General features: G+C 38.0%; 1 protein-coding gene and 1 non-coding gene across 8 annotated transcripts in view; both read left to right on the top strand.

Moving 5' to 3' along the window:
* Positions 1-18,099, top strand: part of Nrg3 (neuregulin 3) — a 945,390-nt gene that overhangs the window by 90,852 nt on the left and 836,439 nt on the right. The gene's annotated exons all lie outside the window — the stretch shown is intronic.
* LOC150054348 (U6 spliceosomal RNA) lies at positions 10,751-10,859 on the top strand. The gene has a single exon (XR_016537960.1). It is a non-coding gene; the product is annotated as a U6 spliceosomal RNA (small nuclear RNA).

The raw sequence follows: 18,099 nt of genomic DNA on the forward strand, positions 1-18,099 counted from the left end.
CACTCATCTTAACTGTATATTGATAAAGAACTAAATTTCACCCAGTGCCAGTGGTTCACCTCTGTAATCTTAGTTGCCCAAAGAGGCTGAGATCGAGGACTGTAGTTTGAAAGCAGCCCAGACAGTTTCAGTCTGGTGTACTGCATTTATACTGGAGGCCTCTTAGTCTAAAGAAGATAGGTGAACCTGCCAGACCTGGGCTTAGGACAGAAATAGCAGTCTCATCAGTCTCCAAATAAACTTCAGGATCCTTCTACCCCTATGAGAAGATAACATATATTTACAGTGATTTAACCCCAACCTGTAAAACCCCTTTACACCAACAGCCTTCCTTGCTCTGTCAGATGTGAATTCCCTTTTTAGTCCCAGCTGACAATGTTTCTACTGGTGTAAGCCCATCTCTATTCCTAGCTTCTGCTGAGATGGCTGGTTAGATCTGTGAGTCACACCCATCATCTCTTTACGGAATCATTATCCAGAGCTCTTTCTCAGTACTCATTGCAAAACTTGCTTCTTCTTTCTTGCAGTATGGATAATGTGTGAATTTTTCAAATCTCTGCGTTCTGATTTTCCTTTGCTTAGTAGTTTTTCCTTTGATGAGGCCCTCTCCTTGTATTACTATAAGCAGTACACAAAGAGACAGCTCCTGCTACAACTACTTCACTGAGTTTCCTTACCTGGGTAACCAAGTTAGCATCTTATACGTTTCTACTATCCAGATAACACTAGACTATGGTTTGGGCAGATTCTCTCCCACCTCACCAGGAGGACTGACTTCTTTTCAGAGCTGAATAACATATTAACCATCTTGATCTGAGATCTTAATACAAGCCGTATTAGTGCAGTATCAGCAATGAGCTACAGGCACTCTAAATTTTGTCTAGTGTGTGTTTGAACCTCAACAGTAGACATTCCCTAGGCTCAAAGTCATTTCCACATTTTTAGGTCCTGGAAGCCAAGACATGCATTATTACACTGGGGCTACCCTAACCATATGCCACATACTGGATAGATTATATAACAGTATATATTTTTCATGGTTCTGGAAGCTAAAGTCCAAGATCAAGGTGAATCTTCTCTCCTTGGCTTGCAGATGGGGCCTTTTCTTTGAGTCCTTACAGGGTCCTCTTTTGGTACCTCAACATTTATTGCATTTCCTTTGTATGCCCAAATTTACTATTATAAGGCTACTATACTCATCAAATGTAAATGTAACTTAATGATTATGAATTTGATCATCATTTTAAAAGGAAACTGTCATCAATTATAGTTATAATTAGAGGCACTAGAGTCTAGTTCTGTGTATGTGTGTTTTGTGTGTGTGTGTGTGTGTGTGTGTGTGTGTGTGTGTGTGTGTGTGTGTTGGTACCAGGGTTTGAATTTAGGACCTAGATAATGTCCTTGAGCTTTTTTGTTCAGGGCTGGCATTCTACTTAATTGAGCCACACTTTTATTTCTGTCTTTTTGGTGGTGAATTGGAGATTAAGAATCTCACAGCTTTTCATGCCCAGTCTGGCTTCAAGCTGTGATTCTCACCTCAGAGCCTTCTGGGTAGCAAGGATTACAGTTGTGAGCCAGCAGAGCCCAGCTGAGGCTAGACTTTCAACACATAGATTTATGGACGATATGCGTCAACCAACGGTGCTCTTAAATTAACAACTAAAGTTAACATAGGATGAAACTTAAGATATGATGAGCCAAGAAGAAGCACAACCTGAACTCATCCCAGGAGGCTGTAGATCCCCTTGGAGAGAAGGTTGGCATCTTTCTGCTTTTCAAACCTTGTGTCTTATTTCCTGGGAAGTAGGTCAGCAGGGCCATGTGGATTTCTGCCATGGTAGGTGGAGATGCTGATGGGTTTTGGTTCTCTGGCCTCTTGGGTACAGATGGTTCACAGCAGGCCAAAGTGCTAAATTGCTTATGAATTCACTGGTACTGATTCCATGTCTAGAAATAAAAGAACAGAGTCTGTGACCATAGAAATGAAACCAGTAATAGGTAAAGAATGGGCTCTTGCCTACAACATACTTTTACCCTCACTCCTTCCCTCCACCTCCTCCCCCCTCTTTCTCTCAGTGTGCTGATATTAGGGTGCCTAGGTATTATCCCTTAGCTTTTACACTCTAGGCCAGCAGTCTGACACTTGAGCCACATCTCCGCTCTTGGTATTATGTTACTTATTTGGAGATGAGAGTCTCACAGACTTTGTTGTTCATATTGGCTTTGAATCTTGATCTTTAGATCTCATCCTTCAGAGTAGCTAGTAGAATAGCTTGAATTTCAGGTGTGAGCTGCTATTTCCTGGTTCATTTTCCACTGTCCTACTTTCTAAAGTGTTCTGTATTTACAGTTGAGAAATGTTATTTATATTTTAAGCAAATGATAACTATATATATCTTTGCATTAACATTTGTAAGTTCAATATTTTTTTAGGTTCTAGTCATTTTTTTCTTTTTATTTTTCTTTTTGTTTGTGCCAGTAATGGGGCTTGAATTTGGGACTTCAAGATCTTGCTGAACTTTTTCACCTGGCCACACCTCCACTTCCAGATTTTTACCAGTTAATTGAAGATGAGAGTCTCATGAGAAGGCTTTGAGATGGTGATCCTCAGATCTCAGCCTCTCGATGAATAGAATTATATGCATCACCTATGGCTACTGCTAGATTCATCATTTCTTACAAGGATAAAAGAATTAGGAGAGATCTTGTGCAAATAGAAATGCATTCATTACCTGGGTTATGAAACAGTAACTCCTCTGTACATCACCTTTATAACAACAATAAAAATGCTCCCTACTATGGGCCAGGCTCCACACTGTGTGCTACTCATGTGAAAATAAACTCTCCACTGGGCATCACAGTATGCAATTTGTTGTGTTTCTTTCCCAGAAATACCCACCTGTATATGGAGGTGAAAATATAAGGCAGCTCCATTGTATTCAGCCTCTTCTTTTCATTTTATTACTGTGGTATACTTCACAATACCTCCACAAATAGATCCACAATCAAGCCCATTGAACTTTTTGATGTTCCCCTAATATCAGTAACTCAAAGGTTAGACTACCTGACGATAAGACCAATTCAAGAAATTTCATTAGAAACACCCAGCCTGGATTATGCAGAAGCTATGACGCAATTCTGAGTTTTGAATGAGAGTGAAGAAGGAAGAATCAGAGAAGGCAAGAATGGAGTGTATTGATGGGAGCAGTGGCTGCAGTATTGTGCTTTGAAAGCAGGAAAAGGAACCTCAAGCCAAGGAATTCAGGCAGCTTGTAGCAAAGACCCAGCTGCAATGTCTAGGGAAAGATAGTCTCCTGGACGCTGCGCAAAGAACTGGCTTTGTACACTCCTTGATTTTTGTGAATGAGTTGGGATTGCTGACCTCTGGGACTCTAAGAGAGAGAATTTCTGTTGGTTCAGGCCAGTGAATGCTTTAGTAACATTAGGAAGTTAATAGATTTCAATGCTATCCAATGTCGATCTTGAAATTCCGTGTCTGCATTCTAAATGTTTGTTTTGTCATATACAGGCACTTCTGAAACCTACAGATTCAGGGACATTACTTATTTTCCTCCTTTTTATTCCTGTTTTCATTTAACCCCGGTTTAGATCACTGACAACTTTCCAAAAAGAATCTATTTTATATCTTACTGCTTTGAAACTGTTTTCTGCATGTTCATATAAGAGTCAAATATGTACCTGTTTCTTTTGTACAATTCTGGAATAGATTATGAAGTGCTTGCACCTTCATCAAACTCACACCTATGCCTCACAAAATGATTTAAATGTCTTGATGACCCCCAATATTATTCTACAGACACAAATATTCACATTACCCTCTGTTTCCAAAAGATCTTGAATTTATTTCTCTGAGACCTTTTTCTCTCCTCCTTTATTAGTATATACATAAATATATATGTGAATCCAAAATTGTATATTATATCTTTCAACACACATATATGTATAGAGACATATGTGTTTGTATGTGTGTACAGATGCATAAGTATGCATTTATGAACAAATATTTGTCTTTGTCTTCATGTTGCCCTCTGAAGGTATCATCTTCGTCATCATTCAGGATCTCACATTATATTTGGTATAGTACTATGTTCATAAACTCAGAAGAGTGAATAATACAGCATATTCATCTCAGTAATTCTGGGTGTGGCCCTATAAAATGCATGCTAAAAGGCAGGAAAAAGAATGAAGATGATAAACCTTCATTCATAGCAGTAGCATTCTAAAACATAGCTAACCATGTCAGAGAATGTCAATAAAAATGTTGCAAAGATTTATGCACATAGCTAGTCATATGAGGCAAGGTTTTGAAGGCGAAGAAAATGAGGAAATGACAGCAGCGATAATACTAGCATCCACTGTGCATAGACAATGTGTCAGTACAGGCTGCCATGTTCAATTCCTAACTGACCTCTTGAAATAAATATCATTCTCAACTTGACACAGCATTCCTTCAGTCACGTAGACAGGTTCTGGAATCAATCCTCTTACCCAGCATGCACTGGCATTGCAGCCAAGAGACTGCATTTCCAGGGTGAGTATTGCCATGCTCTGCTGGCACCTGGGCTACTCTCAGATCACCAGAGATTCCCAACACATCTATCTTCAGTTGTGTTCCATGATGTCACAATCATCCAACTCTAATACCTAAAAAGTCTATAACACCAGTTGTATTATTTTAAAAAGAAAAAGAAAAACATATCCACCTGGGCGCAGTGGTTCACATCTGTAATCCTAGCTACTCAGGAAGCTGAGATCGAGGATCTCACTTCAAAGCCAGCTCTGACAATAAAGAATGTGAGACTCTCTCATCTCCAGTTAACTACTAGAAAACCAAAAGTAGTGCTTCGGCTCGAGGGAGGGGTAGGGTAGTAGCCTTGAGCTGAAGAGCTCAGGGACAGCAACCAGGCCCAGGGTTCAGGCCCCACGACTGACAAAAAATTATATATATACACACATGTATGTCTATATCCAAGGAATCATATCTCATTATGTGGATATGGACACAAGAAGACAGTTGGGAGATGGGCTTCAGGAGTGTGTCGGGGATGTGAGAGAGAAGACCCTCTGTGTTTAAGGTAGATGATCATCTCCCAAGTGTGACAAGTTTACTGCCTCTCTCCTCCTTCATTGGATCTTAGAGTTATGGATTAGTGTTTTTCAAAGTACTCCTTGTGATGAATGCATTTGTTAAAAATTCAGTTTTACAAATCAGTCAGCATTTAAAAAAGGAAAAAAAGAGAAGGCAGTAGAACAGAATAACATAATGAAATTCAGCATAGCACGGGTAGATATGCATACATCCTTACCAAGAATCTCACACTTTGCAAAAATTACTGCAACTCATTGCAAATCACAGCACAAGAGAAAGAGAAATAGAAAGAAAGAGGCAATTAGTAGAGAGAGAGTGAAATGAATATATGCACATTGTAGAGATACTTTATTTTATCTTTTATTCATTAACTTCTCATTTGATTTTCTGGCCGTTCTGAGTCAGTTTGATCATCTATTTTTAAAGAGAGAGTACAGTTTATTTTTATATTAACATAATTAGAGATTAGTTAGGAGACAAAGCCAGGAAATATTCTCCACTGTGAATAAAAGCATTTACATTTTCAGCCACATTTCAGGTTCTAATTTTTTTTTTCCGAAGGACCAACCTTATCTGAGACAAATCACTCTTAAAATTGGTTGATTTTATTACTGAAAAGAAATCCTGTGCTTAAAACTCAGAGAGTTTTGTTTACAAGAGTATCATTGTGTGAACAAGTGTAAATTTCCAGCAGGATAATGAATAATGAAACATTCCAAGTCATGTAAACTGATACAAATAATTATTTGGCCAAATAATTAAATTAAAAGCTAATGAAAACAACGTATTTGTATGTTTATAATGATATTTTTGTAAATAAAACTTAAAACTTTCAAAACTTAAGTGACAGACACAAAGCTCTCTGTATTAATGTGTCATTTAATTATTTCTGAGGCCGGGGAGAATCAATAGCTAATGTCTTAATCATTCTACAGCTCTTAATGAGAAACAACCATCACTGCATATTTAAACGTTTATTGTATTACATGGAACATGGAAATGTTGAAAAATGTTACTTTTTCTGGGTAACAATGATTCTTGCCTGTAATTCTAATTACTCAGGAAACTGAGATCATTGTATCAAGGTTCAAATCCAGTTTTAGCAGACAAAACAGAGACTCATCTCTAATTAATCAGCCAAAATCTAGACATGGAGTTTTGCCCAAGTGGCAGAAAACCAAAAAATCTGTGGAACAATCCTTAGGACCTGAGTTCAAGCCTCAATACTAGAACACTCACGCACGCACACATGCAAGCACACACACATATAAATGCAGTGTGAAACCAGTGGGTTTGTTTAATACCTTTGATATTATACCAGGAATCTATGGCTGGGGAAACAAAGTTAAGGATGGAGGCTTGTTAAGGGACTATTAGAATATGAAAGCAAGACTATCAATATGGCAGCACTGATAATATTGGGAGCAGAAATGGTCATCAACTTATACTTAATATGTCCTGTGTAGGTAGAATGAATTGAATAGAACTTCTTACTTCACTGGAGTGAGTGAGTGATGGAAAAATGGATTTTGTTATCTACACTTTGGGGTTTTGTTTAAAAAATTCCTTTGTCTTGAAGCATTTCCTCTGTGCTTTTCCTCCTTCCTTTCCTCCCTCCCTCCCTTCTTCCTTTCCTCCTTCCCTCCCTCTCTTCCATCCCTCATCTTACTCCCCCCCACCAGTATGTTTCATAGAAACTTATGTCTTGAATCCATTTGAACTGGCATTATTTAGAGACAGCTGATCATTCTGCAGGCATATACACAAATTTCTCTGCATTATTTATTGAACAGGTTGTCCCTTCCAAATGTGTACATCTTAGGCCCTGGTTGAAAATTAGTTGCAAGTGTGTGTGTTTACTTCTGCCATTTCTAAATGTTTCACTGGTCTATGTGCCTTGAATGATACCTGTATGATGCTTGAGTTAGAAATATTTACATGGCAGTTATCCTTGTGTGGATGGGGAGAGTCCTCAACATGTATAGATCACCAGTGGAAAGAATGTAAATAATAAAGAAGAGTTCTGTGCTTTTTGATAGGCCAAATATTTGGACAGAGAAAGAAGCAAAGAAAAGAAACTCAAATGACCATCAGGTGAAGATCCAACTATGCAGAGACAGATTTCCTAATAAAACAGAAACAAAGTCCTGTCCCCTAAAATAGTATGATTCAATGACAGAGATGCTATTTGAAGAGAAGGATCTGGAACGTTGTCTTGAATGATCAGGTTATTCTTAAATTTGTGTAAAACGCTCTTCTGGAGAGATGTTGACAGATATTTGGTTGTGGGATACAGGAGACATTTATAGACTTTGAGAATAATGGAGGACATTCTCATCAGAAGGTTGATTATGAACAGAGTCAGTTGCTGGAGAGAGAGAACAAAGATCTGAGATACCCAGTGAAAAATGTTTGAGACTCAGTTCTTCAAGACATGGAAGAGGGGAAGAGTCCAAAAAGTACTCGTGCCCACCTTGACTCTGAGAACTCATTCTTCTTGTCTGTAAAACTGTGGCGTACTTCCAGGTTATTTTCAAGCTTGAATATTTGAGAAATTTATTACTGTTATCATCCATATGCTGTTAAGCAGTGATGAGGACAGGAGATGTACCCTGAGGATATTTACTCCTATATGAAATGTGGAGAATTTGAAGATGAATTTAAAAAGCTTTTTAGGTCTATTTTCTCCAAGGGAATATTTTTATGGTTAATGTGTGAAGTCATCTGTATTGTTTTATGTGAGAAAACTGCTATCATTGCTCTTCAGATTACTTATGTTCTACCCAAGATACAACTTCTTTTTAAAGGGGTTTGAGATGATAATATTTTACATTGATTTTTATTGCCTTAAGATTTCTTGTGTGCATTTTTGCCCAGATTCTGGCATAGGAGGGAGAATTAAATAAGAGGAATTCACAAACACTAACATAACCCTGAAAATGCATCCACTTTGGACATATGTTAACTACTATATTTCTTCTTATACTGCAATGTTACAAGAATTAGGATAAATTTCCCAGCAAGGAGATTTATAGCAGCAAGATGAATAACAATTAAGAGTACTAACACTATGTTGAATCCTTCTTATGTTATTATTTTCAGTACTTGAGTAGAAATTAGCTAGAGTATATTTATCAAGTTTAGTGTCCAGCTTTTCACACACACACACACAAAAATCTCATTGCTAAAAATTTAATGAAAACAAACCTAGTCTTTTTTTACTATTAGTAAGATGCAAATGTAGATATGCAACTCAGTTTTTCTAAATATTAAATTCATTGAAATGAGTAAAAAATATAATGCATTGGAGCCAGAATGTATAAAAGAAGCTTGTGAGTCAAAAACTTGAGACAGTGCCAGAGCTTCTTTCCAGTTGTGGAGCTCTGATTAATCCCAACAAAGGGCCTATCAACTAGAAGGCATGGATCAGCGCTATAATCCTAGCTACTCAGGAGGCTGAGATCTGAGAATTACAGTTCTAAGACAACCTAGGCAGCAAAGTCCTTATGACTTTTAATTCCAATTAATGACCAAAAATCTCAAAATGGAGCTGAGTGGTTCAAGTGGGAAGAGTGCTAGTCTTGAGTTAAAAAAAATACTAAAGAAAAAGAGAGAAAGGAAGGAATCAGGAAGGAAGGGGAGAGAGGGAGGAAAGGAAGGAAGGAAGGCACGTCAAAGGTATTAACATTTAAATCTACATGTAGATGATTTATAGAACCAGGAAGGATTGGGCCTGGGAGACAGATGATTACAAATTTTCAGGTCTTGCATTTTTTTTTTTTTTTTTTTTTGCCAGTCCTCGGCTTGGGCTCAGGGCCTGAGCACTGTCCCTGGATTTTCTCAAGGCTAGGGCTTTACCACTTGAGCCACAGCACCACTTCTGGCTTTTTGCTACGTATATGGTACCGAGGAATCGAATCCGGGTCTTCGTGCGTGCTAAGCAAGCACTCTACCACTAGGCCAAACCCCCGGCCACAAATTTTCAAAAAAAAATAAAAACAAAACCCACAAAACCTGAAACTTCCGTTCTAGTCAATATTTACAATATACTATAATTTTCTTGAATGATATTTTCCTTTGGTAAATAGACTTTGCAGTAGTGTTGTAATAATATCTCTGAATCTTTTTGTTTTAGAAAATTGATCTTACAACTGTAGAATGACAGGATATGAGGAAGATTCTAGAACAGAACGTATTGTCTGTCAGGTAATAATTACTGTAGTTCAAAGGTGTTAAGGAAAGGTTAGTGGCACAGCAAGCTAGGGATCTCCATATTTGTGAATATATGGCTCTCTGGTAGAATGTGGTAGTAATTTAGAGTACAACCAGTATAAAGTTGCATGAAAAAAAATGATAATTATAGGTATAATTAACTCACCTTCCACACTCAGAAGGTACATATGGGCAAGTTTAAGGTATTTTTCTTCTATGACCTTAGATCTATTATGATAGTATATATATATATATGTTTATAAATATATATTTCCAAGCTCCAATAAAATAAAGACTTTGTCTGTCATTTGGATTGCCATTTTATGGAGCAATTTCTATTAATTTAGTCTGAATTTTGACTGTTACTCCTTTTAACAAAGTGATATTTTAGTATTACTATTTTAATAGCCTTCAGAGTAATATATGTAAATTCACTAATCTGTCATTTGCATGATTACTAGTAAGTTATATATTTTTATCATAATTTGTGAGGATAGCCACAGAAAATTTAACTTAGATTGACCTCCTCTGGCTTCTTTTAACTCACTTTGGAGTCTGTTTTTGAAATGCAATATGTGGTATAACTTTCAAGAAATTAAAACAATATTCTACTGTTTGTATGTACTTCATTATGGTAAATATAGGATAAAAACTATCATTTCTTCCATGTTACAAAGACAATTTTTTCACATAACATATAATCTTGTAATATAATTTTCACCATTTTTCTGTAGTTGGACAATGAGATTTCATTTCAACACATCAGTTTATAAGTACAATACATTCTGATCAAATGTCATCATTCTCCTCAGTCTCCTTAAACCTACTCATCTCCTCAAGTTACCTGGTTACTTATTTGCATATGTACATTGCATATTATGATTGCATTTTTATACTTCTTTCTCCATTGCCTGCCCTGTCCAAACACATGTTCCAACTTGCTGTTGTTCCTTTTGTTCAACTGTAAGTTGTTGTAAGGAGCTATGCCATTACAATCATTCCTGTGTATATCATTTTTTACTTGATAGATTTGTGGATATGTGTGTAGGCTTCTCATATGCTCATAATGTAGACCTCACTTCCACATGTGAGAGAAGATGTTGTTTCTCTGATGTTGACTTATCACTTAACATAATTATTCCCAGGCCCATCTATTTTCCTTTAAATGATGCCATAAAGTAAGTGTTCTTTGTATAGGTTTTTTACACATTAGAACACATTAAAGGATTGAATGTGGTTATCATGCTGGTTTATGATGTACATACCATTTTCTTTTAGAAATATTTGTACTTACAGTGTAGTATAAGTTGCCTAGCATGCCACCAGGGCCAATACACCTGGCTGGAAATATACTTTTAATTATTTAATTTAATTATTAATTATTGCTTAGCCTTGTAGGATATGATACTTAATAGTACAAGATAAATTGTGTTCTCACTTTGGCAGCACATATACTAAAATTGGAACAATACAGAGAAGATTAGCATGGCCCCTGTGCAAAGATGACACACAAATTTGTGAAGCCTTCCATATTTTTCTGATACAGTGTATATATGCTTATTTGGTTATTTGAAATAGGATAGGGAAGGGGGAAAACAAGATGAGGGGCAGGGGTGAGGGGAGGGAAATGGGGACCAAGACATGAGAAAAGGTATCAATGTTTGTGAAGTAATGCCCCTTCTATCTGGTGAATATAATGTAACCTTTCTATTAATTACAATAAAAATATATGAAAAAAGAATGATCCACTAAATAATTTAAAAAGAATAATTCAGTAAAAAAATCCCTAAAGAATTCAAAATTCATGTCAAGATATGTCTATTTTGTTAAAAGTATTGAGGTTCAGAAAGCATTTTAAGATAGATTCAAATATAAATGGGAAAATTTATATGTATTCAGCCTGCATATGCAATTGTCCAACAAAATTAACCTGAATATGCAAATATTTTATGCAAAGTTATCCATCAGTCTATAAACTAATGCATCAAGATCATTTTTCAGTTGGCCTGAGTTCTAATTTTAATGTCTAGCTAGCAAGTTATTCTGACAAAATTACATGCTGGATGTGTTTTGACTTAATAGTGACATTAAATGTATAAGAAACTAAATAAAAGATAAATTGCATATGAGAGAATAGCTTTCTGATGCTCTTATTTCTTCTCACTGGATTATGATTGTGTTAGGTATTTTGTTCTTGAGTATAATGTTCTGTTTTTCTCAGTAGAGTCTATTTTCTTTGCATTAATGTTTGGTACTTGGTTGCAAAGATGTCAGATGTTTCTGTTTATCTAAGTTAACTTAGTTCTCTTTAAGTTGCCTTCTCTTAGTCCTTGTATATTTTAGAATTTTTAAATCTTGGTTTTTGTGTGAATTCAGGGCCTAATGCTTCTAGGATCCATAATCCATCATTTTTTGTTATTTTTCATGGAGTTTCAGGTCTGTTGCTAGCTTGGACCTCAGTGTTCTGAATTTTATCTTCTGGACAGCTGGTTTCACCATGTCGAGCTTATTGTTTGAGGTGGAGATCTCTCTAGCTTTTGGCCTGAGCTGGACTCAAACCATGATCTTCTTAATTTCAGCATATCAAGTGGCTGGAGATTCCAGACAAGAGCCACTTGTGCCTGGCCCTTTAAAATAACTGAATTGAGATTTTATTTTTGACTATGCATTTAATAGGATTTGGTTTCAGATTTTAATACATTTTTTTCTTGAATCTATTTTTGCGGTAGCTCTTAAGTGTTGGAATGTCAAATTTTTCTTTGGCTGAGAAAAGTTATTTTATATCGTTTCTATGATAACTCACTGGTTCTATTTATTTTTCTCCTCTTGGATTTCTTTCTTGTGTGAATTTGGTCTCTCAGATGTATCTTCCATGTGTCTCATTCTCTCAGCATTTTTTGTGTACTTATCTTCTAATTGGAATTCTGATGAATTCCTTCTCTTTTCACTCTCATTTAATTTTCTTCTAATATTTATCTTAGCACCTTTACCTGTGGTGTTTCCCATGCAACATGTCCCTTCATTCTCTAGGCTCACATTTTATGTTTCAGATAAACAGTACAGACATTTCACAAAAAAGTGAAGTCATGTTATGTTATTTTATGGTACAAAAATATAAGAGATGGCAGAAATTTTCTGAAATTTCTTATGGAAGTCCACTTCTATTCTGCTGAATGTTTCCTTTTTCTATCAGACTTTTGCCTAAGTATCATCTATTTTTCTCTGCTTTATCACTTGGTTTCCTGTTTATTAGGACAATTACTCTCTTGAAAGGCCTCTATGTCCTGGGTGTGGCACCAACTGAGTCACTCCAACCTAGGCCATATTTGCTTATACTTATAATCCTGGCTAGTCAAAAGAGGCTGAGATTAGCAGGATCATGGTTTTAGGCCAGCTCATGAAGAGTTAAGTGAGACTTCATGTCAATCAAACAAAGAGCTTGACCTGGTAGGGCTTATTTGTCACCCTGGCTACGTGGAAAAGCATAAATAAGAGGATCGTGGCTCAAGCTGGACAAAGAAGAAAACCTTATTTGAAAAATGACAAAAGCATTAAGTTTTATATCACTCATGTGGTAGAGCACCTCCCTAGTAAGTATGAGGTACTGAGTTCAAATCTACTAGCATCATAAAACAAAACAAGTTGGACACCATTTCTTAGTTTAGTTTTTTATGCTTGTTATTGTTTGCTTGTTATTGGAACAACTTGAAAGAAAGCCTTGGGATTGCTGTTTGTTACTCATGACTACTTGCTAATAGGAAATACTCTTTCTTGATTTGGTTTGTATAGAGTTTCCTTGTATACTGGTCCTTGTCTTTAAGTTGAATTGTGTCATGGAACATTCTATGAATGCATTCCTTTTTTTATTTTTTCTGCCAGTCCTAGGGCTTGAACTCACATTCTGGGGCACTGTCTTTAGTCTTTTTCAAGGCTAGCGCTCTACTACTGGATCCATAGCACCACTTCTGTGCATATGGTACCAAGAAATCAAATCCAGAGCTTTGTTCATATTAGACGAGTACCCTACTACTAGGCCACGCTCCCAGGCCGATGCATTCTTTATATCACATATAATGAAGTTTACGTCAAAACCACATCACAGACATGATGGTGATCCAATAAGACGATATGGAGCTAAAAAGTGTGCATTATCTAGTCATGTTGTAGCTACAGTAATATCATAGCATCATAGTGCAATGGATTCCCTGTGCATTTGTGATAATTCTGGCACACACAACTATGCAGAGTGCCATTCATGCAAAAGCAGAATACTTGCACTTATGGCAAACAATATACTAGAATCACCGCTACATGGTGATACTGTTGGTTTGCACTGCGGGTTTATAATTATTTGAGGGTGGATTTCTCTGACTCTCTCAGAAGCCATTGTTTCATGTAAGTCATTGTGATATGCTCTGCTGAACTGCCTCAGACAGGAAACAGGTCATGTTTCCTGGGCATTCTGATTTCATTGGGAGCCATGATGAGGGTTTCCTTGCCTGCTCATGGATGAGCACGTGCTCTGACGTCCTTATCTCCTAGTAGTACATTTATTTCCTCAAGCCTATTCCTGTCACTGAGCCTACATGGCTGTCCTTCCTACGACTGCAAGTGGAATGTGGTTGAGTATGGACCTACTTCTCTAGGGGCCCAGATGGTTTCTTAATCATACAGATACCTCTGTAATGTATGATGTGACTTATTCATTTATGTATTTATTTATTTTTACCAGTTCCCATTTCTAGATAGGCCCAGGGGCTTCATGTTGTGGGTAATGCTCAGTTCTCTGCAGCAATAGGCAGAAGGACTTCAACTGTCCTTAGTTTACTTGAATGTTCCTGGCCATTTGGCACTTGATCCTTTCCATCTAGTATGGTGATATTTTTCCTCTTTTGTTCTTTTTCCTCTTAATGTATAATGACTGTCATTGCTAAAGAAAATGTTGCTTTCAAATTTCCAGAATAGATGCAGGATAGCTGTTTGACTATTCACATGATGTAAAACTTTTTTCTAAGGATTGCACAGGGTTAGCTCATTTGTGACACCGATAATGTAGCTTGAGGCCGTGAGGAATGGGAAGGTTGTCCAAATGTTCTATCTACAGTCTAAAGGAATCTGGGGCATGTCATAATATTTACATGAGGCATGAAAATGTCATATTAGGCACATTTTTATGTCTATACTGTAAATTCCCTTGACTGTTGGTCAGTTAGTTGAATTTCATTAAAAATGTTGCCATTAGCATTGTTTGCCTCTGTTATAACATAATGGTGTTCTTTATCAAAATATACCCTTACTGAAAAACTAAAAACAGTGCAATAGAATATACAAGATACTATATTCTGAGTTGGTAAAGATGTTTGCATAATGCTTCCAATCAACCCTTGTACTCTCTTTTTTTTTCCTCCAATTCTCCCTCCTCCCCCAGTCCGGGAGCTTGAACTCAGGGCCTGGGCACTATCTCGAAGCTTCTTTGGCCCAAGGCTAACACTCTACCAATTTAGCCACACTGCCACTTCTGGCCTTTTCTGTGTATGTGGTGCTGAGGAATTGAATGCAGAGCTTCATGCATGTGAGGCAAGCAATCTACTAACATTCCCAGCTCCAGCCCTTGTTTTTTTTTTTTCCTGCCAGTCCTGGGCCTTGAACTCAGGGCCTGAGCATTATCCTTGGGCTTTCTCAAGGCTAGAGCTCTACCACTTTAGCCACAGCACTTCTGGCTTCTTTTTCCCCTATGGATGTATTACCAAGGAATCGAACCCGGGTCTTCATGCATGCTAGACAAGCATTCTACCACTAGGCCAAACTCCTGACCCCAGCCCTTGTGTTTTCTATTGTATAGCCAGAATGAATGCACGTTTGAAAATTGAGAGGGTTCTTTCTTACTGCTTCTGATGATCAGTGGTCATGCTGAACCCATGGAAGAACAAGAGGAAGGAGGGAAGAAAGAAAAAAAGAGGGAGTGGGAAGGAGAAAAGAGACTCAAATGTGAACAGCTGTGTGGGCGGCCTGTGTATATGTGACACAGATGCATAATTTTGGAAGTTAGAAATGTCTATATCATCATTTTGGAACATTTCCAAATAGTGTGATGCTTTAGTTGAGCTAAAATGAGTTGTGGACATATCTAAAATGATCCTGAGCATAAATGTAGTTCCATATGTAACACACGGAAAATATTAAAATGATCTGCTTTTAACTACCCTGTCTTAAAACTATATATTAAAAATTACTTAATAAAGTCAGCAAGGTTTCTGTGAATGCCAGAGGTTCTTCACAATTATGACAAATCTGTAACCGACTTACAATGTTCCTCATATACACATAGTATTGCCTAATTGCTTTCTGTAGTTTCTGCTCAGTGCACTGAACTTCTAGGAGACCTCAGAGAGACTGCTTTGCACAGGGACTCTGCTGATCCTGGCATGCAGGCTGCCCTGTGCTCTAGCACCCCTTGACTGCTGTACCCTGTGCCCAGCCTACATTCTGTGTGTGCCTTAGGCTCTGAGTATTCCAGTTTCCTCCCACTTCTGCATTCCTGTGAGGATCCCTATCAGCTGTCCTTCTCCAATGATTTGTAGCTCCTGCTTTGAATTTTGTAGCCTCTTAGGACATCCCATACACTTCCTACACTGGCTAAGTCTCCATCCCTGCCTTCCTTAAGACAGTAAAATGTGGAAATCTAGATATGTATTGGAAGGGCCCAATACATACTGAGAACAGTTATATAGCCTTCAGTGTCTTATCTCCTATTGCCAAGCTTTATCTCTGTATCAGTAAGATAGAGGTGGTAGTATGTGTGGAACAGAGCTTGGTCGAATTCAGATGCTATCTGAATATTAGGTACATAGTGCTTTGGCTCTAATGGACTGTAAAATAAACACAGTATAGTCTGTGATTCCTATCAAGGGTTCTTGCTATCTCCATTATGTGATTCATTGGTCCCTCATATTTTCCTAGTTTTGTTTCTTGGAGGCAGAGCCTGATCTAGACTTTGTTTGTGTACCCTCAAGGTTCCAGCATAATTTCTTCCATTGCATTTGCACAGAAGTGAGTGCCTATATGATGTGTAATTTAGTATTCCTCTATGGATGGTCATACAAGAGGACTATGATGTAGCAGGTCTACTTATGTGTACAGTGCCTCTGGATCAATCACCCTTCCTATCTTCGTGCTCTATGCATATCTTCTATCTGCCCTACTAGTCACATTAGGCTCCCCATTTATTTGTATATTTGTCTTGCTGTGCCACCTCAATTGCTTCTACCGCATTTGAATGGAGGAGGACTGAGAAGTTTATGAATGTTCATTTGTCATGGCTTCTACTGTAGCTCTATTTTATACGATACTTTTTTTTTTTAATACTCCTCTTTTCCCGAAGAGACCAGCTAAGGCTTAGATGTCACATGTCTCGCTGGCAAAACACTCCCAGATGTTGAATGGCGTGGCTTTCTTTGACTGAGGATAAGAGCTAGCATATAGAGGGTGTGGTGATGTCTGGGAATACTCTGTTCTGACAAGGTGAATGTTTGAGCTTTCTATCAAAAGGTGAGCTGTTGGAGTTTGTCATATTTAATCTTACCAAACACCCATTCTGTCTACTTATACTAGCCCCCAGCATACGGTCTGGAATCTCCTCTCTGCTTGGTCATTTAGATTGGGAACTTTGTGGAATGCTGGGTTTTCAAGTCTTCTTCTCATATCAATTCCACATGGATGAATGGATAGCTTTTGGGTCTTTCAAGTCAGAAAACATGAAATTTCTCTTATCACACTTATCATTTCTGTTTATGACCTGTTGATATTTTTGAAACTTCTGAGAGTCATCTTTCCCCTTTTGTATATGTCTTTTCATTTTTTTTATGCTGGCCCAGGGATTTGAACTGAGGGCATGAGCACTGTTCTTGAAGTATTATTTTTTACAATGATAGCATTCTATCATTTGAGCCTGAGCCCCAATTCTGGATTTTTAAAATGGTTCGTTGGAGATAAGAGTTATACGGTTTTTGTTTTTGTTTTTTTTTTTCCTTCCCAGGTTGGGTTTGAACTGTTGTACTCCATTGTAAGCCGCCTGAGTCTCTGGGGTTACAGCTAGGCCACTGGGCAGCGTCCTCCTCTGGGAAGATGATTTAACGGGTTGTCTACCTTCAGGGCTATTATAAGGAAAACTTGGCCTCCCAGTGCTATGGGAGAAAACAAAGTGTGCCATGTATAGCTGGTACAATTGAAAGCTGATTCTCCACCTTGCATCTCCTCTTCCTCCTCCTCCTCCTCCTCTTCCTCCTCCTCCTCCTCCTCTTTCTCCTCCTCCTTCTCCTTCTCTTTCCTCTTTCTCCCTCTCCTCCTCCCCTCCCCCTCCTTCTCCAGCTCTCTTCCTCTCCCCTCCTCCCCCTCCTGACCCTTCCCCATTCTCTCCCTTCTCCTCCCCTCCCCCTCCCCCTTCCCCTCCCCTTCTCCACCTTCCTTTCTCTCCCTCCCTCCTCCCCTCTTCCTCCCCCACTTCCTCCTCCTTCTCCTCCTCCTGCTCCTGCTCCTCCTCTTGCTCCTGCTGCTGCTGCTGCTCCTCCTCCTCCTCCTCATTCGTAGTCTTCTTCATTGTTATTTTTTTTCCAGGTCATCATGAAAAAAAAATCCAACCAAAAGTATGGAACATAGACCTCACACAGTGTTAGACCTTTCCTTTCACATACTTCCACGGTTTAAACCTGAGCAGTGGTAATGTGATTTTAACATGAATCCCATTTTAGCTCTCCAGTTCACTTACAGCTTTAATGAGT

The sequence above is a fragment of the Megascapheus bottae genome, chromosome 15 (assembly GCF_031878675.1).
Source record: "Megascapheus bottae isolate mThoBot1 chromosome 15, mThoBot2.hap1, whole genome shotgun sequence".
Classification (NCBI taxonomy): Eukaryota; Metazoa; Chordata; class Mammalia; order Rodentia; family Geomyidae; genus Megascapheus; species Megascapheus bottae.